Raw genomic sequence first — 23678 nt, 5'->3', positions numbered from 1 at the left:
GATGCCATGTGGCCATGCCTTCCATCCCCCGTGGTGTGATGATGCATGGAGTCCCAGGGCTGTAGGCTGTGGTCCCAGTAGGGAGACATGGTTCAGCACAAGCCCAAAGCAAGGCACGGTTCCTGTGGCTGGAAGCTCACCTCCACTTACTCCATTTATCTGAAATCCTGGCCCAGGCTGTGTGCTGCTGTGATCCAGTTGCCATGGAGAACTTGTATATTCTTGGCTTCCTTGCTGCTTTTACAAGCAGAATTACAGAAGAGAATGTCTTTGCTGCTAGGAAATATAAATATTACAGAGAGATGCTCATTTTCTCCCTCTATGATGATTATTACCAAAGATATGCAAGAAGACTTCATTACAGAGCATTGTCCTTCATAATGAGCCCTCGGTAGGCTGCTATAGGGATGAATAAGCCTGCCAGGAATGGATTGTGTTAACCCTCAGCTATCTACTAGATAGATGTATTAACTAGAACTATTTATATATTCAATAAATTCTTCTGGAGTGCTCATGATGTGCAAGGCTCTGGGGTGCAGAGACAAATTAGATATCACCCTGCCTTCAAAGATCTTATACTCTAGTAAAGGAAGATAGAACTCCAAACAAACAAATATTAAAAAAAAAAAATATGTTAACACATCTTGCGATAGAATCAGGTCCAAGTGCAAAGAGTCCAAAAAAGGGAGGGGATCACAACAGAATTATGTTTTTAAAGCATAAATTAGATCACATCACTTATATGTTAAGCTCCTACTACCACTATTTCATACACACACAGACACACACACACACAGACATAACAGGGGGTTTGGTAAGGAAGACATCCTGAAAGAGGGATCCTTGAAGTGAGTCTCAAATATGGAATATTTGTTCACTAGAAAGAGGAAAGCAGTCTAGACCAATCCTTAGCGCATAAGTTTTGCCCTCATGTTGTACAGGTCCTGCTCCTCTGAATGTCCATGTCTATGTTCCAGATGGGAAGAAGGGATGGGTGAAAGCAAAAGCTAAAGAGGCCTATGTCAGCTGAATCTGTGCTCAGGCCTTCCCGGAAGTCCTGTTAAGTGATATTACCTACCCAGCACAAGACAGCTAGACGAGCTCTGTATTTTCAACTAAGCACATGGATATTCTGAATAAAATTGCAGTTTGGTAAGTGAGGCTTGGTAATCAGATGGGTCCCAGGTGGCCCCAACAATCCTGGTACTCATGCCCTACTGTGATCACCCATCCTGAATAAGGCTGAGTTGTGTGACCAATAGGATGTAGTGGTAGGGATGGTGCATGCTATTCAAAGCTGAGTCATAAAGGCATTGCAGCTTCTACCTTGATCTCTTGTTATGAGGACAATCAAGCAGCCCTTTGGAGAGACTCATATAGAAAGTATCCAATTTCCAGGTGTTACATGAGTGAGCCACTTTGCAGTGGATCTTCCAGCCACAGGCAAACCTTCAGATGACTGTGCCCCCACTGACATTTGATTGCAACCTTATAAAAGACTCCTGAGCCAGAAACACTCAACCAACACGCTCTCAAAACCCTGACCCACAGAAACCATGTAATAATAAAGGATCATTGTTGCTTTAAGCCACTAAGCTTAGGGTTATGTAGCCAAAGATATTTAAACATAAGGAAAACCAGAACACTAGCTAATAAGCAGGCAGCTAGAAGGGTTGACCATCTAAATGACCACTACATGCAGACTCTTTGCATCTCGACATTACATAGAGAAGGTGCTGCACCTGCTATCAAAGCCTTCTCTCCCAGCTTCATTTTCTGGGCCTCCTCCCACTTTGTTTTCTCAAGTACATTATGACGCTGCTGAAATGCTTATCAAGGTCAGCATTGAATAATGTGTTACCAGATCCATTGATCATTTTCCAGTTCTCATTTTACTTGAAACAGTTGACCATGACCTTCTTTTTGAATCACTCTTTTTTTAACTTTAGGACCTTCAAATTCTCATGGATTTCTTTCTAGCTTCCCAGAAGATCTTTTTCCATTCTGTATGAGTTTCTTCTTTTACAGTTCAATTGCTAACAACAGTTAGCATATTGGAGATCTAAGTCTTGGGCCAAGTTTCTTTCTCTATCTATACCTTTTTATAAATAATCCCAACTGGTCTTCTGACTTTAAAGAGCAACAGGATGGTGATGATTCCCAAACTCATAAAGTTCAGTATACTGGTGAAGAACATGAACTTTGGAACCAGAAAATCTGGGTTTCAATCTTAGGTCTGCCACTTGATGATTGGGTGACCATGAACAAATTATTTAATCTCAGTTTTCTCATTTCTGTAGTTAGGACAAGCATAGTATGTATCTATTATCACACTTAGAAGGTTCTTAAACATAAGCTGCCCCTACTACCACTATTACTATTACTTTTGCTATTGGGCATCTCTGCTGGGTATCTAGCAGATATCTTAAAACTATTTAGGTTCAAAATGAAATGTTTTATTTGCCGGGGACCCCAAACTGCATCTCTCCCTATTTGTTCTGCCTCAGCAAATGACATAACTATCCCTCTAGTCACTGCATATGTAAAAAACATGGGAGTCTTTCTTAATTCTTCTCTTTCCTTTATCTCAAATAACCAATCTAATAGGAAGCTCCAGTGTCCCTATCTCCACAGTACATCCTAAATCTATCCATGTCTCACCATCATTCATTCTGTTACATTCATCCTAGCCACTAGCATTTTCTGCCTGAATTACAAAAATGTTCTCTACCCTGGTCTCCATGCTTCCACTTTTTTGTCCCTTTTCCAATAATACTTTCTCAATACAGCAGTTATGTTTTTAAACCATAAATCAGATAAAATCACTTATATGTTAAAAATCCTAAAATGTGTAAGAGCATTTAGCATAAAAGTTAAGCATGTCTTCCACAGTTGCACCCTTAATCAGATTAACTAGTCATTTTTTATACAGTATCAGCTACATTTTCATCATTGTATATTTTATTCTCATTCTTCTACATTTTTGTCCTGGCATTTTCTCTTTGTTTATAACTCCCTCTACTAGAGTATACATATCATAATACCATGGGTCTTATGTCTCTGATTAATTGATGTATCCTTAGCACTTAAGATAGAGCTCAGAGCAGAGTAGGTGCTCAGTAAAAGTCTGTTTGGTGAACACATGCCAATAAGACAAAAGTAGTAGTCTAAAAAAATTTCCAGAATTCTGACTTTCTAACTGGTTTTGATAGTAATTATTTTCAATAAGATATAGATGACAAGTTAACTGAAGGCAAAGTAATGAGCATAATCCTGGACATCTGAATTTGGGGGTGAAGTCTAGCTGTAACTGGCTCAGTATACAGTAAGACCCATGATTCTGTAGTGCAGAATAGTTCTGGGAGGTATATATAGTTTTGAGATCCATTCACATTAACCATAAATGACCTAATTCAGTGTGAGATTTTCCCTTATTATTAGTCCCCAGAAAAAGGGAGAGCTGTTTTACTTTAGAGTCCACATAGAACATTCCATAATCCATAGTGCTCTCTTAATTACTTATGTAGAGCAATAAAGTAATGTTTGGGCAGACACATTAACCTCAATCAATGCTACTTTGGGATGTTTAGGAGGTTGTCTAATGATTTAAGAATTTTTTTGAAGCTGTTAACTAATAATTACAAGTGTTAGGTAGTATTAAAAACAGATTTTTAGAGATCATTTTAAAAAGCAACATAGTGGGAATCACAAATATACACTTTATAAAAAACCAACCAACATTTTATGCAAATGTCCACTAGTGGTTCAGAGTTTAATTTCCATTTATGGCATCATTGGAAGATTCAAAAGGTCAAAATGTGTTCTAGCTCAAATATTGGAATGAATATGCTATGCCTTGGAAAGCTGTGTTGGATGACTCATTACTTTCTCTAGGGACACCTAAGAGCCTGATACCATGATCCATGGGGCATTGTTGAATTGACCATGTGAGAAATAAAGTAATATTTCTAAATTAGTATATTGGTTTAAATAATATGTCATTTTAAACATGCCTATTCATTTAATTTAAATAATTAAATATGAGTACCTAAACATTTCATTATATCATCTACATTCCTAAAAATTGTAAAAAGTCTATTTCAGTTCTCCTCATTTGAAAAATGTAGAATTGCCTGATAATCAGTTAGAGTTATCTCATTCTGATTTGTACAGTAGGGGATACCTGAAACACCAAGAGGGTTTCATGGGGCAAGAAAACAAAAGGGCTGAGGATAGAGCCTTAGGGGTCACCAACACTAAGAGATAGACAAAAGTAAAAGGAGTCCTGTATAGGAGAACTGATTGGAATGAGAATTTTAGCAGGTAGGAAAATTAAGAAAAAGTAATGATGTTGAATCCAAGAGAAGAGAGCATATATAAAATAAGGGATTTTAATAATAATAATAATAATAAATTAGTCCATTGGACCACTGGTCCAAAAGTCTAGTGTCCTGGACTTTTCCATGGAGAGGTCAAGAGAAGGGAGAGTCTGAAAGACTTGGTTGCATTTACATAGTAGATTAGTAGTAGATCACCTTGGCTAGGGCAGTTGCAATGGAATGATAAAGTCAAAGATTAAGAATAGAAGGGAGGGGAATACAGAGATAAAATGTACATTATTTTATGATTGGTTTGACTTACAGAGAGAAGAGAGGTATGTACTTTGGGTGAGGGGGGAATTTATAGTTTAAGGGTGTTATTTGTCTTGTTTTGCTTTGTTTTTAATGAGGGAAAAGTATTGGACATCTCTACAGATTTCTTCAAGAGCCAGAGAGAGTGAACAGTTAAGAAACTAAAGAAGGCTGATTGGATGAGCAGGGTCCAAGCAAAGAGGGGGAGAATGGATTGGGTGGCCAGACGGAGAGATGAGTTTTGTCTAAGATGAAGGAGCACTTCTTCGTTTGTTCCAAAAGTAATGAGATTAGGTAAAAATATAAGTTCCTGACCTGGGAGGTCAGAAAGTGGAGGATGTTACTTGACTCCTAGAATTTGTCTACTCACTCTTGGCAAGCGCCTTGAAGCTAACTCTGTTGTTCTGAGGTTGTCAGCACTCCAACTTTTAGAAGCAGGTTGAATAGTGGATAGAAGAATGTGAACTCTGAGTTTGGATGCACAGAACATTATTAACATTTGAGAGAAGCTATGATCTCCTCCATGTTTTAGCATTTGGTTCCCTTTCCACCTGACCCAGAAACCCCTTTCTCACAGTGTTGCCTTGAGGGGGAGGAGGAGAAGCTTCATTTCCCTCTTCAATATTCTCGGCTGAGCATAGTCTCCATGGCTTTCTGGGCTTCCACGTGCCAGCCTATTAAAGGGAGTGTTAAACTTCATCTCTAACATTTTATATATCTATAAACACTTAGCTCGTATGATACCTTTAAATAATAAAACAAGGTGGAATATAATTAAGGGGCAAAATGAGTTGTACAGACAATTTGTGCTGTGAGCAAGTCTTTTTAAGTTGACTAATGTGACATTGTTCTCAAGGAAAAGAAAACTTCAGCATTTTATTTTCAGAATTACCCTGATCCAAATTAGGTCATGGACGTGTGAGGGAGGAGGGCTGGGAAAGTCCCAGAGCACCTCTCAGGTGATACAAACTCTTGATTTTCTTTGTAATTCCACTGCATGGAGAGGAAAGGCCAGAGCAACATGGCTGCGGCTGAGAACAACTTTGCTTCTGTCTGAGGCACTATTTCTGCTTGCAGAACAATAAGCCTTCAGGCCAGTGGACGAGTCTGTTATCAGCCAGCGGCAGGCTGAGAAATAATCTCCAACCACTAGCAACAATGGGTGCCGTATCTCAGGCCAGGTAATGAGTAGTCTTTAAACTGCATCAGCTCGATTGTATTATCCTTTAGTTTTACACTTCTCAGCCTAGAATAGTCTTATCTTTTGCTCTTTTTGTTGTTCTGTGGGGCCCCTCCCCTTCCACAAAGGGAAAGATATTAGGTGACCTTTTTCCTTTCCTTCCTGTTTCAAATTTGAAGCCACAGCATTATAATAAGCCTCTATAAAAATACACATATGTGCATGCATAATTAAAATTACCTGCCTCAGTTTCTTTTGTTCAATATGGCCCAAATAGCCAAATGCATATCTGCTGCATATTAATGACACAGACTGAAGGTGCTAGCCCTGGGTGCTTACTGGGGTCATGATCTCTGAGCCGGCAAGGGGTTAATCTACATCTAGGCAAACTTCACAGATCCTCTATTGGAGGCACTTCCCACACCAACCCTTAAACACGTTTACTGAGACCTAGTAAGAAATAACATCCCGGGCTGCCGGTGCCAACTGTTTCCACAGTGCTGATGCAGTTCAAACCATTAATTGGTTCTTGCAATTTATCCCATTTAAAAGCCATTTCTTATTCCAACAGAAGGTGGCCAGGCCTGATAAAAGTTGATTTTTTTCTTGCAGAGTTACTCAGACTTTCTCCCATGACCTCTCCCCCTGCTATTGTCTTGTATCTATGAGGCATTCTTCCTGAGTCTGAAGAGAAGGAGAGCCTAGGTGGTAAGGGAAGTTAACATACTTGAGAAGATCAGAATTTCTCTCTCTAGGTGAGTGTGCATTGATGAGGCCAAGTCAAAATCATTCCTAATTTGCAAGAAAGGAAAGGACAGGAATGTGAAGCAGTAACCCAAATATGTTAAATTATTCTATAGTCAACCTTATTATTACTTTTTCCATTTTTAAAGACATGTATATGTTAGTGGTAAAAAGCAAAGAATATTGTTTCATTAAAAAGAGAAGCATTAGGAATAGTTCAAAATGAATTTCAAAAGGAGTAAGCAAAACACTTAAAGAGAGAACATGTGCATGTAGATGAAGGGGGGAGGTGCAAAGAGAGCATCTCAAGCAGACTCTGTGATGAGTGCTGAGCCCCATACAGGGCACTATCTCATGACCCGAGATCACAACCTGAGCAGAAATCAAGAGTCAGACGCTTAATCAACTGAGCCATCCAGGTGCCAGAAAAATATATAGGATATTTTTAAAAACACCTAAGTTTGGGAATAACCACTTAAGCAAGGCTCTAATTACAGATGTGATAAAAAGGTTGACAGATTTGGAATGTTAGAACATTTTACAATGGAAGACTCATCAGTGTTATGAGAAGATACAAGGCCATCTGGAAGAAACTATTCTCAATATAGAAAGAAAAAAAGGAAGCACACACAGAATGTATACAGGATTCTCATAAATCTAATAAAAGGAAAAAAGACAACTTGATAGAAAAAAATGAGGAAATATATAGGAAATATATAGTAGAATGAAATAAGTGGATAATAAATATAAAAAGATGATTTACTTTACTAGAAATCAAGTCATTACAAATTATGACTTGGAAGTATTTAAAGCAATGGGATTGGCAACATTTTAGGAGACAAGTAACATTTGATTTTGGTGAGGACCAGGGGATGGGCGTCCTCATCAGCCATAGTGGACGATAAGAACTTGGAAGCTCAAGGTAGGCCAATTTGGCAGCATTGATCAAATTCTAATTCAGCATTTCTTCTCTGAAGAAATTCTTATAACGTGGCCAGTTAGAGATGGTTGTTCATGGCAGCCTAGCTAATTGATAGAAATAAGAAACAATCTAAATGCCCATGAAGAGGGGAACATTTAAATAAATTATGGTATATCTTTTTATGCATCCAATAAAAATAATAAGGAAGAGGGGCACCAGAGTGTCTTGGTTACGCGTCCAACTCTTGATTTTGTTTTTTTTTGTTTTTTTTTTTTTTTTTTTTTTACTTTTTTTTAAGATTTTTGTTTATTTATGATAGTCACACACACAGAGAGAGAGAGAGAGTCAGAGACATAGGCAGAGGGAGAAGCAGGCTCCATGCACCGGGAGCCCGACGTGGGATTCGATCCCGGGTCTCCAGGATCGCGCCCTGGGCCAAAGGCAGGCGCCAAACCGCTGCACCACCCAGGGATCCCCAACTCTTGATTTTGGATCAGGTCATCATCTCAGGGTCATGGGACCAAGCTTTAGGAGGGCTCTGTGCTCAACATGGGATCTACTTCTCCCTCCCCCTATGCATCTCCTCCCTTCATGCTCATATGTACACCCGCGTGCTCTCTCTTAAATAAATAGATAGATAGATAGATAGATAGATAGATAGATAGACAGATAGATAAATAAATAAAGTCTTTAAGAAATACAAAAGAATAAGGAAGAACCATAGAGGCACAGAAAGCTATGTCCTGGAAAAGATGCAGAGTAGTAAGAATATTATTATCCCATTTGCATAAAATAAAAATAAAATCAATGTGTGTATACTTCCTTCTATATGTGTAAATGCACAAAAATTATAATGTTAGGAACCATGCTTTCCTCTGGGGAAGGAACAGGGAGAGAGTGTGAATAGGGACTAATTTACATCTTATACAACATACATCTCCATTGTTTGGTTCTTTTACCAATGAATCTACTCATCTATTAATTGCATAAAGGGAAAGAAAGAAAAAAATGCAGATCCCAGTCATATGGTTAACATTAATAAATCGAGTAGTTTACTCTATATGGAGTTAATTTAGAATGCCCTGAGAAAACATCAATGCTTTGTTTATTTTCCCAGATAAAAGGTACGGCAAGGGCCATCAAAACAAGAAATGACTAATGAAAATAGAGGTATCTGCTTAATGGAGAGGACTATATACTCATTCATTAATTTGACAAATAAGTATAAAATAACTTTCTGAGCACTGGAGTTACAGCAGTGAACAAGACAAAGTTCTTGGCCTCCTGGAGCTTAAACTCTAGTGGCCGGGGGAGGGGGAGGCTGTGGGGGTGGGCATGGAGGTCAGATAATAAATAGGTAAACAGGTACATATGGAATGTCACATGGTATAGTGACCTCTGGTAAGAAACAGAGGCAAAGTGAGGGGGCTGGGGTCTGCTAGGAGGGGGCTGGGGTCTGCCATAGGGAGGGGGGCCAGGGTCTGCTGTGGGAGGGGGCCGGGGTCTGCTGTAGGGAGGGCTTGTGCTTTCATGTGGGGTAGTCCGTGAAGGTCTCACTTCTGAGCAGAGGCCTGAGCAAAGAAATAAGCTCCATCCAGAAGAACTTTCCAAACAAGGGACAGCAGCTGAGGAGGGCTTGAAAAAGGAACCTCCTTGATGTGTTAGAAATGCAGAAAAAGAAGAACCGTAGGAGGTCAGAGAACCGAAAGGGGAGGTGGGGGAGAGACTGGGAAAATAATGAAATGCACTTTGTTTATGTGCTAAGTGATTTGTATAAATTACTTAATCTTTGAGTCTCCAGGGAGTTGATATTTCCATGTTCAAGATGAAGAAACTGAGACCCAAAGCAGTTAAGTAACTTGCCCAAGGCTCCCTTGGACCTTTCTTATTATGTGGCCCAGCTATATTTGGCCCATGATCTCTTTGAATTTGGAAAATATGCCCAGTTGTACAACAGTTGGACCCAAGCTTATCTGAATTTTGGGAACTGAGGAATCAGAATTCCCCAGAGAGAAAGGCCCAATAGTCTGGATTTTCAGGCATCTACTTAATGATACTGATGATTGATCTGCTGAGTTTAGGAATTAAGTATCTCATCTAAGCCCTGCCCTCTTATTTTTTTTTTTTTTCAAGAAATTAGTTATATTTTTATTGGAGTAAAAATAACTTCAAAATTTTAATGTCAGCTGGTTAAAATTAGCAAGTCTACTACAAACTGTACTTTGATGGTATTGGTAATATTATCAAACTAGTATTTAAAAATTAAATCCAGAGTGGCAATGTTTTGCATGACACCAATTGTGAGTTCATTTATTACAATATTTGTCAATGCTAAAATGTCAAAAATATATAATAGAATAATAAATGCCATGAATTGAATATGCTCCCAAGAATTGAACGAATTGGCCAATGCTCCACTTTAAAAATTGGATAAAGGGACACCTGGGTGGCTCAGCAGTTGAGTGTCTACCTTTGGCTCAGGGCGTGATCCTGGAGTCCCAGGATTGAGTTCCACATCGGACTCCCTGGATGGATCCTGCTCTCTCTCTCTGCCTATGTCTCTGCCTCTCTCTTTCTCTCTCTCTCTCTCTGTATCTCTCATGAATAAATAAAGTCTTTAAAAAAATTTTTTTAATAAAAATTAGATAAACAAGATGGTAGCCTTTGTAAGCCCTGCCCTCTTGCAGATGAGAGAATGGATGTCCTCAAAGTTGAATGGCCTCAGAGGTACTTCTCAGGGTGGCAGAGCATGGCCTGGGCCTGGACCCAGACCCCTGGACCTTAAGAGTTTCTCAAATTTTGAGATGCAGAAGACCAGGGCTCCTTAGAGGGTAACATGCCTAAGAATCACCTGGGGTCTTTTTAAATTCCAGAAGCTGTTGGGTATACTCAGAGTGGGGCCTGGAGCGCTTCGGGTTCAGCCGGCTTCCCAGGGATGCCCGTGCTGCGGGTCAGGGGCCACACTTCAAAGAGCCAGAGACCTGCCTTTCCTGGGGAGTCTGTTAGGGCTGTTAGAGATTAGGAAGCTTCACACTTTCATGCGAGTGTGTGACAAATACTACCTTTGAGCCCAGTGATAGAAAATAGTGTTTGTGTAAGTGTGTGATGGTGTTGGGGAAAGACATGACGGTGAGGGGACAACATGAGAAGGGAAGGAGGTGACCTGATGTGGGCGGAGGACGTAATGAGGTCTCTGAAGCACAGCTCCCAGGGTATAGTCACACACAAGCTACGAGGAGAAAGTTGAGGCAATGGTGCACAAAACCCAAGCCAGAGTCTCAAAGTTCCTGCTTCGTTGATCTGGACAAGTGGGTATTTTTTTAACCCGATTAATCCAGATAATTAGCATGAGGGAAGTTGGTTAATCTCTTCCTATACTTGCCCCACCAGACAGTGCAGTGGCGGCGGGCGAGAAGAGCATTGGCGGTCATGGTGACACTGTTGGCGCGCTTTTCCTGAGGTCTAGGAATTTTGCCATCTTTGCTACCCTGGCCCTTCCCCATGTGACCTTCAGGGACCACTTCCAGCTGTGCACTTGAGCAGTGTTTTCCAGCAAAACCTAATTATCCAGACCTGGTCACCGGCCACCCTGTCTCTGTGGAAATGCACTTCATGGCCATGAATTGCATGTTTGCCTAAGAGATGGGCCAGGCTGATGAAGCGCGATTGTCCTGGCTGCCGGGTGCCTGTGCTTTCTTCCCTTGCAGGGAGGTTGGGATGCAAGGTAATTGAAGTTGTGTTCTTGTGAGTCTCGTGGCAGAGGAACCTGCTCCCAGGGACCCTGACAAAGCAGCTCCTGGCCAGGAAGCAAACCTGACTGCATTATTTAGATGTTATAAATCATCATCTCTCCTTCAGTGCCACGGGCTCCCAGCTCAAGATGACTGATGGGCAGAAACCATGTTCAGTGTTCCTGAACACCCAGCTTCCCTGGGTCCTCCTTGGGTGGGGCCCAATTCTTAGATGCTGAGGCTTTGATTTCATGGGTGATGCCACAGTGTGCGGGAGGCAGGGGGGGGCAGTGGCTCACGCGTGGGACTCACTGTCTCCTGTGGCTTATCCCATATCCATGAGGCCATCGTTAATCTCATCCAGCCCTACTGCCCGACTATACAGTGAGATAAATAGTCCCACCTCATGCATGGACTTTCCCTTAATTACGGAGATGCTTTGTTTTTCCATCACCCGAAATGAGCTAGTCTACACAGTAGATATCTTGATAAGACCTCAAAGCAATTTTTAAAATTTCAGCGATTGCTCTGGAAATATTTTTGAGGAATTCTAAGAGATCTCTTGCATCTCCTTGGCTTCATAAACGTAATATGTTTAATGTTTTTTAACATTGTTTTCATGGCCCACAGTCATTGTTGTGAACAGTGCTTACTGAACAATGCTGAGTTTTGAGGCTGCTCCCCAGAGCTATTGAGGTGCCTGGTTATTTGCTCCTAAGATAACCTTATCCCAGTTGCAATGCTTTTGAGTTCATGCGTCTACTTTTTATAGTTTTTCCTTATTCTTCCTTCCCATCAGAATGCCAGTCATCATTTTTTGCTGCTGAAATTTCATTTATCTTTAGTCAATATATTTCTTCCTCCCACAGTCCCTGCCCTGCCCACCTCAGTGCATCGGAGTTTCTATTTTGGCAACAGTTCTCAAAGTGTGATTTATTTACCCTGTGATTCATTGATCCCCAAGACCCTTCCTGGGGGTCTATGAGGTCAAAACTACTTTCATAGTATTACTAAGGCATAATTTGCTTTTTCCAGCATGTTGATATTTACTCTAATGGTACAAAGGCAATGGTGGGCATACATGCTGGCATGTTAATGTTCATCAATTAAGCACCATCAAATTCTGCTACTCTTCGCTGTATTCCTATTCAGAGTTTTTTTTTTTTTTAAGAGGTTTAACTTAGAACTAAGAATGTTCTTACTGAAGCAGCAAAAATTGTTGAATTTAATATTCCTGAAATGTAATAGACGTATGCATAAAGCACAAAGTATGATGGCTTCTCAAAGATGGATCGCTTGTCAGGTGATTTGGGTTGTGAACTGAAGTAGCCCTTTTGTCCTCCCCCCCCCCACTGCCCCCCAAAAAGAGCATTTTTACTTGGAAGAACAAGTCATAGATACTTGTGGTTGTTCAGACTTAGTTTTGGTGATCCGGCAAATGTTTTGAAATGAATAATGTGAGCCTGTCACTTGGAGGAAAACAACTGACAGCATTTGTTATCAAAAATCATCAAAAATAGAATTTGGACTTTCAAGCTAAAACTAGCATTTTGGAAAACATGGATTTGCTATCATGAGCTGGGTAGGTTCTCAATGCCTAAGGATTTTCTGATAAAATTGGTGGTGACATTAACAGATGTGATTTTTCTTTCTTAATTTTGTATTATGAAGTGTGTCAACATTCGGAAGATCTACATATATCAGTGAATGAAGATTTTCTAAATAACTGATAATGTTCCAAAATGATGCACAGCTAAAAAAGCCATCCAAAGGAAAAGATAAGACAGGAGGATTTTAAAGTAACAGAGTATAAAATGTTCACTTATCAATGTGGTTTCAGATTTCATACTGAAATTAAGGCTTAAGAAACTACCACTTGTTGAGTTTTGGGATATATCAAAAAAGAATATCTGCAATTATCTAAAAAGGCTACTAAAATACTGTCTCTTCTATCTACATCTCTGTGGAAGGCGGCATTTTCCTCACATACTTCAGCCACAACCGATCACAACACATTGAATGCAAAAGCAGATACAGAAATCTGTCTTCTGTTAAGGCAGACCTTGATGATAGTTGCCCAAACGTAAAAACCCGTCTCAGTAAGTGTTTAGTTTGGAAAGTATCTATTTTCCTTAGAGATGTGTTAGCGATATTAGAGTGTAATGAGTTTATTCTTGTCATTTTAAAGCAAATCATTAAATATCTTAAATTTTGCCTCAATTTAGTGTCTAATATGGTAACTATCACAGGTGTAATATAATACTAAAGCGCATTCCTTGTGGTCTCTAATCAATTTCTACATGTCAGTGGGACCTGAGACCAAAAGGTTTGGGTCCTGGTATATTTGGGTGATAGATTAACTCTTACTCCTTACCTGCTATTGCCTCCTCAGAGCTTGACAACGATCATGCTAGGGAAGCTGGTGTGGAATCGCCATTGTTGACTTGCTGCAGAAGCAATGGAGCTCTCATTAAATTGCAAGTCTAGATTAGGATCCACATTTTCTAGGTCGTGGTCAGGATATGTTACACTACAGTTAGCCCAGGGAAGGGGACATAACCAGATTTATGCAATGTTTGCCTGATACTAGTGTAAGGTCTGACTGGGCTCCAGAGGAGGTATTCTTTTAGAGGTCGTGCATGCTCTTGGCTGCATAGATTGAGTGTCATTTATTTTTTTCTACTCAAATACCTTTGTCTCCACCACCACCTCCACATCCTTGTCTATTCTTTACCTACCCTGGAGGGAATACCTGTACGTCTCCTTTAAATGTTACCTTACCAGAGAGGTTGTCTCTGACCGTTCCCCATTCCAGTAGGTGCCCACCCACTTCCGTCAGCGGTGTTTATGCCCTGTGCACCGCTGGCACGTTGGTTTGTTGACCAGTTCTCCTCACTGGAATCTAAGCTCTGAGGTGTGTGTGTTCTGGTCTCTGCACGCCCCCATGTATAGAACTGCACCTGGCACGAAGGAGGTGCTCAATATTTGTTGAATGAGACGATGGATGTTTTGAGATGTTCAGGATGTTTTCTTGGAATCAGTGATCTTGTCAGATAAGTACTCTCTGAGAGAAGTCCTGGGTGACCTTATATTGGCTGCTGTCCATGTGTCACCACCCTCCTCTGAGCAACAATAGCAGTGATTGTCTATCCTGCCTAGCAAGGAGTAAAATGTGGAGATTAAGAGCACTCCTTTCTAACTGTGGGACCCAGGTCAACCGACCTGAGCTTGACTTTTGTGAATGACTGCAGTGTCTTAGGTTACTTTCCTTAAGAAGCAGTCTCTGATACTGAGATTTGAGTTTTATGGGGAGTTCGGTCAACAAGTCTGTTAGGGCATGAGCAAGCAGGTCGGGTGGCTTGGAGAAGCTGAACTGAACAGCAGTTGTAACAGAAGCTAGACATATCCTATACAGTCCTTGGTGCTGAGAAGACCTTGATCAAGGCCAGGGCCCCATCCCCCGGAGCAGTCAGTGGTTGGACGCATGCTGCCAAGGAAAGGGACATTGGTCAGGGCCACCCACAACCCCAATTTCCTGAGGGGACTCAGCAGATGGGACGTCCTACAGCTGGGGCAGTGAGTGTTTCAGTCCAGAGAAGGGAATCTGGGTGGGTGCACCATAGCCTTCACCATAGAAAATAAAATGAGAAAGTTCATGGCAAGTGCTTGCCAGACAGTGATTCCTTGATACCTTTTAGTTATTGTTATTATTATTTTGACCTTTCTTCACAGTCCTGATTACTGTCTGATGGTATATTTGTTATTTATTGGTTACTATTTACTAATTGTCCCTTCGCTAGAAGACAGGGATTTTAAATCATTTGCTGCATTATGGTCAGTCATTAATCAGTCCCTGGAACATAGTAGGCTTTCAGTGCATACACGTTGAGGGGATGATGTGTTGTGATTAATTCTATTTGCGAGTATGCGTGTGTGTGTGTGTCCCTAATCAACCACTAGAGTATAAGCTTTTTAAGAGCAGGGTATGTGTCTTACACCTGTTGTTACTGTCTTGTTACCTGATTGAAGGGCCCATTCTTTAGATGGCATTCAAGCTCCTTCCCATCTGGCCCCACCTCTGCTCCTGTGCTTACTAAGAGGTTGGACCCCCTCCTATGTCTCCACCTTGAAAAGGGCCGCCGTTCTGCTGGAAACACCATTTCTGAACTTCTTGGCTGTGCTAATTCCTCTTTCACTTACTCTCCGGTCCTCCTGGAACTTTCTACACCAGTTTGGTTCTGTTCCTCCTGTCTGCTCCCCTGGCCCTTGGCCTGTCCTCCTTCGATGAACTTGCCACACTCCACGTTGCGATCATCTTTATGACCCTAAGACTCCAGTGAGGATTGTCTCATTTGTCTATATTCCTACCACCTGACATAGGCATTGTCGGTCTAACAACGTGATTAATACATTTTTATATAACCAGGGGCTTGTAAAGAGTATTATAAAAAGTATTGTTTAAATCTTCAAATGGTTTTAACTGGACAATGTTGGACAATACTCTGATAATACCACAAATTTCCTTGATAACTTTCCCCTGACAAGTTCAAAGCACTGTGCATGTTCACTTTTGTTCTGTCCTCCACACTTGATGATTTAGGTGAATTATGTTGCTTTTTGATGGAAGTCGGTGGGGCTTCCACCTCCACCACCCTCTACATGAAACACGGGTGGAATCATTTATCACTTACTGAATAAATGGATGAATAATGTAGTTATGGGCTAACTGGGAAGACCTAAAGTCTTTTCAGCTCTCTTCTATTGCTCCTGACAACAGCTTACTTGGAAGCGAACAAGATGCATCACGAGGCTATTAGACTAGATACATGGGATTTTCTTTCAATTAAAATGCATAAACCCTAAAATAATTGACTAGAACTAAATTTTAAAATCTCTGGCCTGGTATGACCTCTCTTGCCTTAAAATTCCTTGAAGGGTTATCAGAATTCTTGGCTGTTTAATTCAGAGAGCCTTGGACATCTTTCTTTTGTTCTGACTTGCTACTTAAATCTTTCACTGTTAATTAATATTATATCTGTTTCGTGTTGTTTCCCCTATTGCACTGTGCTCGGCGTAACAACGGGAACCTGCTTATTACTAACTGTAGTTCATAACAAGCCTAGGAGTTCTCTGAATACCCACAGGTGCCTCTGTGAAGGTTAGAGGAAAGAGGGAGAAACGGAGAAGGTACAAGTGGCTGAAAATGACCCCTGCGCCTACGTCCTGGGTTCCTCCACACTCCCCACTCCCACCCCAAAGGAGCAGCTCAGCTTTTATAACTCACTGAATTTCCTCTGTGGGATTTCATTGGCAGATAAAGGTTCTGCTCCTTAAAAGACAGGTTTCATAGCCACTAACCATTAACATATATGATCTGTTATGTGAGCTGATGTATGTTCTTTCCCTACTAAAGTGTAAGCTCTATGAGGGCAGGATCTATAGTGAGTATAGTAGGAAATCTTTCACATACAGGATGAAGGAATACATTAATTTGACAAAGAAGGGATTGTACAGAGATGGTGCTGATTGATGCCTGATTGGCTTAACATATTTAAGCACGAGAGAACTTTTGAGTTTGGGATGATTTAAATGTAGCATTACCACATAGTGTATTGTCTACACGGCAACCCTTTTGAAGGTGGGAGGTGTGACATTCATAATTACACAGGTCAACAGATGCAGACGATAACTGCCTCTGGCAGAGTAGGGACATAATTCGCTCTCTTAAATGACATCTCAAAGGGATCTTGATTGAGGGCAAATTTTAAAATTCAACCTTTGGCAAGGGGGATTTTAGGTTCTATTTGTTTCTGCCTTGTTAGAAATCGTTGTTACTTATAGGAAACAGCCCAGTGTTGGTCTCGTTGCAGATTACTCACTTCTCCCAATGTTTGAGGGTCTGAAAATTGGAACCTCAACCAGAAGAGTGAAGGGTCTTTTGGGGGCTGAATGAAATATGCTGTCAGCCGGGCCGGGCTTCTGTCTCTCTGGGACAGGGAAGGCAGCAATGAATCTGCTTCCCAGCCGAGAGGGAGGGTAGCTCTTACAGGCCATCTCTGCTACTATTCCCCTCCCAAGGCCCTGTTGAGTCCTATCCATGAAAGTGGGTCCGTTATTCTAGGGCCAATTCCAGACGTGAGAAGACAGACTAGGGGCTAATAAGGACCGTCCTCGGGCATTGAGGTCCTGAGTTAGAGGATGCCCGGCTGTAGCACGTGAGTTCTCTGGGCTCAGTGGATACCCTGTGCTCATTTTCCAGCGTTTCCCGGGCATCCACCTCACGAGTGTACGATGGAGCGTGTGATCATTCGCCACATAGAGCCGTAAACGTGGTCCTGTGTGGAATTTAAGGCACTCACAATGAAGTTGAAATGAGATGAGCAAGCCCAGGGAAACTCCTTTTCAATGGTGGGACTAGGGCCCCGGAATTTAGATCAGGCCATTTCAGAAAGTCTCTGTTTGGTTTTAGGAGATGGTTTTGACCTGTACTATTACCAAGCTTGCGTGATGCGTTCTATTATAATCATGTTACGTTCTGTTCATAAAATTACAAATGTCTCCCAGGAAGAGGGTGAATCAGATGTTATACTGGCAATGAGCCTGACATGTTTATTCCATCTGGGGTCAGTGCATGATTATTAAACCCTACTGGAAAAAAAAACAAAAACAAAACGAAAAACAAAAAAACAAAAAACATAAATTGACATTTTTAGCCTGAAAATCACATTGTTGCGAGGTGGTATGCACACTGGCCGTGCACAGATATTGCATCTCCCTGCAGTCATGAAGCAGGTGATGTGCTGGTGCGCTGGTTCATCCTGTTTCCCATAGAGCTTGACTGGATGTGGAAGCAGTGCCTCTCCCCTCTCCACAGGAGGCCTCCTAGAACTGGCTACACAAAACCACGCAGCTCCTTTCACCCCAGTGGGGCAAGGCTGATGCCATATCCCCCAAAGCCAAAGGGTGCTGGTTCCCCCATCCCATGTGTTCTCTGTCCTCAGCCCAGAGCCCCTCTGAGGGCCTGTCACCATGAGCAGCTCTTGGAGAAGGCAGTGGAACATCCTCACTGTGGAGGGGCCGCCCGGCAGGATGATGAGGTGCTTGGTGGCTCCTGATTAGAGATTAGCCCACTAAAGCCTGACCTCAGAAAGGTGCCTTCTGGCTCACTGAGCATTGGTCCTTGCCCTTCCCAATCAGACTTCCACAGTCAAACTTTTAAGATGACTTCGCTTACTGCTGACCTCTCCGAGTTCTTGGGCACAAATGCTGATTGACTGAGACCTCGTTTTCCGAGAGCCGGTTATGGCCTGGAAGAAGCTGGGTGTATAAAGCTAGAAACAGAAGTGAAAGGTGAGCCTATTGTCATTTGGAATCTAAAATTAGAGACCACACAAATCAGACCGGAATGAAGCGAGGTATGCAGGAGGACTCAATTCAGTAGATGTTTATTGACTGATTTCTATTTGCCAGGCCTGGGTGTTTTATTTTATTTTTTAAAAGATTTATTTATTTATTTGAGAGAGAGAAGGAGAGAGAGAGAGAGAACTAGAAGCAGAGGCAGAGGGAGAGAGATTCTCGAGCAGATTCCAGGCTGAGCACAAAGACTGAGGTGGGGCTCGAGGCGAGGCTCCATCCCACGACCCTGAGATCACTACTTGAGCTGAAACCAAGAGTCGAATGCTCAACGGACTGCACCACCCAGGTGCCCTGCAGGCCTGGTGTTCCAAATCCCACTCCACCTCCCCCCACCCGCCCCCACCTCCGTAAAAACCCCACCTATGTTGCCCATCATGTGCTTTGCACATAGTGGGCATCTTTTCTTGCTGATCATCTGAACGTGGGAAAGTATGGTGAGAAAGCAAAACATGAAAATAGTGATTGGCTCCTGACCACAATTCCCCTGAGGTCATTTAACACGGCAGCATTTTCTCCTGGAGCCGGGATCCTCCAACCAAGAGCCATCAGTGGTTGTCCTCAGAAAAGCAGGGTGATAAAATAACTTGCAGTTCACTCTCCAGAATTGTCCCCTTCCTCATGCCATCTCCCCACCTTGCATACGGCCCAGGTCCGCCTGCTGAAATGGCACGGTGTCAGAGCCTGCTTCAAGACTACCTGCTGTCCCTGGTCACCTTCTGGCATCACCGTCTCGAACTAAAGAGGACTCGATATTTCCTTTAAATCCTGATGAGGGGTTCACACCACATGTATTTATTGTGTTATTTCTTGCTACATTTATTTTTTTTATTTAAGGATTTTATTTATTTATGCATAAGAGACACACACACACACACAGAGAGGCAGAGACACAGGCAGAGGGAGAAGCAGGCTCCCTGCAGGGACCCTGATGTGGGACTCGATCCCGGGACTCTGGGATCACGCCCTGAGTTGAAGGCAGGTGCTCAACTGCTGAGCCACCCAGGTGCCCCTCTTGCTAGGTTTATGTATGAGTGTGAGTCAATCTGTCTTATCCTCAGCATTGGCCAGCTAGGTGACAGAAAACAAGAACGGGGTTTCATTAGTGCATTAAATAATTGATTTTTAATATTTGTCAGTCACTGTTCATGAGGTCCTGCCATGTGTCAGGAATGGCACGAGGCCCTTGGGGAAGCCACTGTGCACAGCATGAATGGTCCTCGCATTCAGAGAGTTTCCTTCCAGATGGAGGTTTGGACAGCTAACCAGATTTCACTGATATTTGGGAACAGACAATTCTTTGTTGTGGGAAACTGTCCTGTGCCTTGTGGGGTCTTTGGAATCCACCTGTTTTTTTTTTTTTTTTTTTGGAATCCACCTTGACCTCTAACTTGTAGGTATCAGTAGCGTCCCTGTCCTGACCCCCCACTTTGCCAACCAGTACGGTCTCCAGACATTGCACAGTGTTCTCTGTGGTGTAAAGTCACCGACCTGAGTGTTACTGCACTCTAGGGATAAATGTAATAAGTACGGGTTCCATGGGAGCCTAGAGAACAGGCTTCTAAGACTGGAAGGGTCAAAAAAACCAAGGCCTCCACAGGAATCAAATGGTACATTGGATTGTGAAGAATGGCAGACAGATTTAATAAGGGGATTATTTACAAGGTATAGAAAGGGTATATATATATAGCCCAGACCCAAGGCTAGCAACAGCAGGTTTGTTCTTGCCCCAGGCCAAGGGGTGAAGCCAGACAGTTGCTGAATTAAAGGCTGGAAGGTATGAGGAGAAGGCTGACTGAAGAGAAACCATGTTCTTTGGTGAGGTGACTCAGTCGTGGGAAGTGAGTCTGCTGGAAAATTCACATTTGAGCTCACTTTCCTTCCTCTGATCACCTGCTGGGCTTCCTAGTGGTTACCCCAACCAGAAACCAATGGCAAGGGAACCAGTAGGTGTAGCCCTTACCAATCAGGCACTCAGAGAAGAAAGCAGGACAAAGAAGGCGGGCAAGTGTTTCTAGATGGTTGAAAAGGAAATATGTCGTGCAGCAGCCTTTCCTGAAAGAGTTGAATCTAAGTGGAGACCCAAAAGATAAGTCGGAGTTACTTGGGGGAAAGGTAAAGGAAATAGCACATGTGATTTCTATCCCATAAAATTCAGTTATAAGAATCATGATTACATTTATAATTAGTCTCTTGAGCCCTCGTCAGCCTGGGAGGTGTGAAATTCAGTCCAAATGATGTTGGGGGAGACTACCAACCTCTCTAGAACCTTTAGAATGCTGAGGTCTCTAGTTTTCAGTCCTTACTAGTAGAAATCCTCAGTCCTAGGTGGTAGGAATAGTTCATTCCTTGAATAAAGGAACAAAAAAATAAATAAAAGGGAGAGAGGGACAGAGGGAGAAAAGGAGGGGGGACAAGTCTGTCTTAGCTTCTGGGTTCATCCTCAACATCATCCAGTTTGAGGTGCTGTCACTTACTGCACATTCACAGGAAATGAACAGGTGATCCGTGTTGGTGGAGACACTTCTATAAACCCTGCCACCTGGCTGTCCACCCCCCCACCCCACCCCCACCTGGCCCCCCAGCTGGCTGGCCTACTCCCACCTCCCTGAGCCAACATTCATTGTTTTCCTGGTTCTTTAAAACAAAAGCCTGGATGGTAATCATCTTCTGGGTGCCTAGCAACTGCTTTAGACCTCATGACACAAAAGTCATTTACAATTCTGACGTAAGAAGCTCATAATAAAGAGCTCACGAAGCCCTGCACCTTTCAGGGATGGGGAAGAGAGAACCCCGTTCATTTTTTTTCTAGCCTTCTACAGCTTTGAGAACAAAACACACATTAGTTTCTCAGCAGACCAGCCTACCAGCCTGCTGTGTTGCAAAGTGAGGGATTTGAGGTAGTTTGAGGGGACCAAGGCCTATCCATTATGGCATAGAAATCTAGGAGACCAGAGTTTTTAAAAGTGCTTAAGCGGAAGAAGATAGAAAATAGAGGCCCAGAGCACCTAGTAAGCCCCTAGAGTGATAGGACTTTTTACTGAGACCCATACCGTAACCCCAGCATATCAAAGAGGCACACAGGAAAGTCTCCTCCGTGCGGTCTCATCCTCCACAAAGGCACACGAGGTTCTAATGAGATGGGTAGTCTACACTGTGCACCAACACTGAAGCACTCAGATAGTAGGGACGTAGGTAGGGACCCCCCCAAAGTCAGTGTCGGCCCTGTAACCCAAACCCAGAGCATCCTTGTGGTTGGGCCCCATGCAAACCATAGTCCTTACAGCTCTCCTGCACGAGAACTAAACAGCAATAAATTGTGCATGAATCACTTATTTTTTACCTGCTCAGGTGTTGACTCTTTGGAATGAAAACACAGGAGCCAAGTGTTTTCTTCAACACAGCAGGAGCACTGGCTGCACGGGCGGCTGACCACGGGTCTCCTTCTCAAGTGCTCTGTGCTTCCATCTCAGGAATTAACCTGGCTGCCTCCTCCTGTCTTCTCTGTATCCCGCTTCCCCACCATCCCATCGGTGTCCTTGCTAATTCGACAAAGTTAATACCTGATTAATAACTCCTATGATAGAAGAGTTCCTGGATGAGCTGTAGCCCCCATTTACAATCTGCTGGTGATTGAAAAATTATGTTCAGTTCAGTAATAATTGATGGAAATGGTCTCTTCTCTTCTGCAGCTGATTGGCTTTGTAATTGTGATTTAATAATGTAAATACCACTTGTTTTCTTCTCAAGATGAATTGCCTTCTGATTTGCTAGGCTCAAGGCTCATTGGGCTTTCTTATGTCTTTGTCTCTTCTCATGAGGTTATAGGTGAGATTTATTCATTTCTTTGCTCCTTTTTTCTTTATACACACTCACTCACACACGCATACTACACATTTTGAATCAATGATTGGAAGGAAGACATTATTTTTCAACCAGCTATTGATGATTGAATGTTTGACCTAAAACTTTTTGGAAATAATTTAGAAACAGGAGGCCTGGGTGGGTAAGTGACTTGTTCAAATGTACACAGAGAGTTAGATACTGCTCGTGAACTAGTATCGTGCTATTTCCTAAATGATGAGGTAGCTCAAAATGAATAGCTGTGACTTTGTGATTTATAATAAGAAATATATATTTGGTCTTTGTCCAGTTCCTGGCACAGGGCTTTGAAAATCTTTGGAATTTCCTGTGATGACAGCAAATGTACCTTCTGTTATGTTAATGATGTGACTTTTGGAAAGCACCTAAGGATGGAGGACGGTTGCCAGGGTAGCCAGGTTGGAATGTACCCCATCACCCTTGGGGAAGGGACAGCTGCTGAGGATTGGTTCAAACACCAATGGCCAGCGATTTGCTCACTCATGTAATCAAGCCTCCAGAAACCCATAAGGGCAGAGTTCAGAGAGAACCCGTGGAGATTCAGGGAGAAGGGAGTCCCTGCAGTGCATGGAGGGCGATGTGCCTCTTTCCCCATTCACTGCCCTATGCATCTCTTCCATCTGGCTGTTTGTGAGTTGCATCCTTTTATAATAAACTGGTAATCTAGTATGTAAAATATTTCCCTGAGTTTCGAGCAAATCAGTCAGACCCAAGGAGGAGTCACAGGAACCTCTGACCTACAGCCAGTGGGTGAGAAGCACAAAGAACAACCTAGATTTGCAGATGGCATCTGGAATGGGGGATAAGGGGTGTTTTGTAGGACAGAGCCCTTCCCTGTGGGGTCTTATGCTATCTCCAGGTAGACGGTGTCAGAATTGAAGGGCACTCAGTGTCGGGGGTGTGGGGAGAACCCATAGGACAGAACTGGTGTCAGAATTGCAGCGTCTCTGTATTTTACTTTCTTTATTGTTTCTCTACCGTTACGCAAACACACCATATGTGTATCATACGCAGCGTGAAATAAATACCATACTGTGACTTACCTTATCTCACAACTTACCAGCAGGGTCCCATGTTCTATAATTGAAAAAACCCCTAGAGCTGGATGTAAGTAGAGGAAGCTCAAGGCCACTATGCATCTGACCCGTTCTCTTCTCCCTGTGTGGTAGTCCTGG

At 42.4% G+C, this 23678-nt stretch overlaps 1 protein-coding gene and 1 long non-coding RNA gene across 10 annotated transcripts in view; one reads left to right on the top strand and one right to left on the bottom strand.

Moving 5' to 3' along the window:
- OPCML (opioid binding protein/cell adhesion molecule like) overlaps window positions 1–23678 on the top strand; it is a 1083697-nt gene that overhangs the window by 960593 nt on the left and 99426 nt on the right. The gene's annotated exons all lie outside the window — the stretch shown is intronic.
- LOC144306086 (uncharacterized) lies at window positions 20162–21178 on the bottom strand. 4 transcript variants are annotated; one of them, XR_013373120.1, is made up of 4 exons: window positions 21099–21178; window positions 20799–20969; window positions 20585–20691; window positions 20162–20471 (listed from the first exon to the last, which is right to left on the bottom strand). It is a non-coding gene; the product is annotated as an uncharacterized LOC144306086 (long non-coding RNA). The 4 variants fall into 4 exon arrangements; XR_013373127.1 differs by having other exon boundaries at window positions 20164–20468; XR_013373118.1 differs by having other exon boundaries at window positions 20169–20471; window positions 20880–20969.

The sequence above is a fragment of the Canis aureus genome, chromosome 3 (assembly GCF_053574225.1).
Source record: "Canis aureus isolate CA01 chromosome 3, VMU_Caureus_v.1.0, whole genome shotgun sequence".
NCBI classification, from domain to species: Eukaryota; Metazoa; Chordata; class Mammalia; order Carnivora; family Canidae; genus Canis; species Canis aureus.
This window is presented reverse-complemented; position numbering and strand designations above follow the sequence as displayed.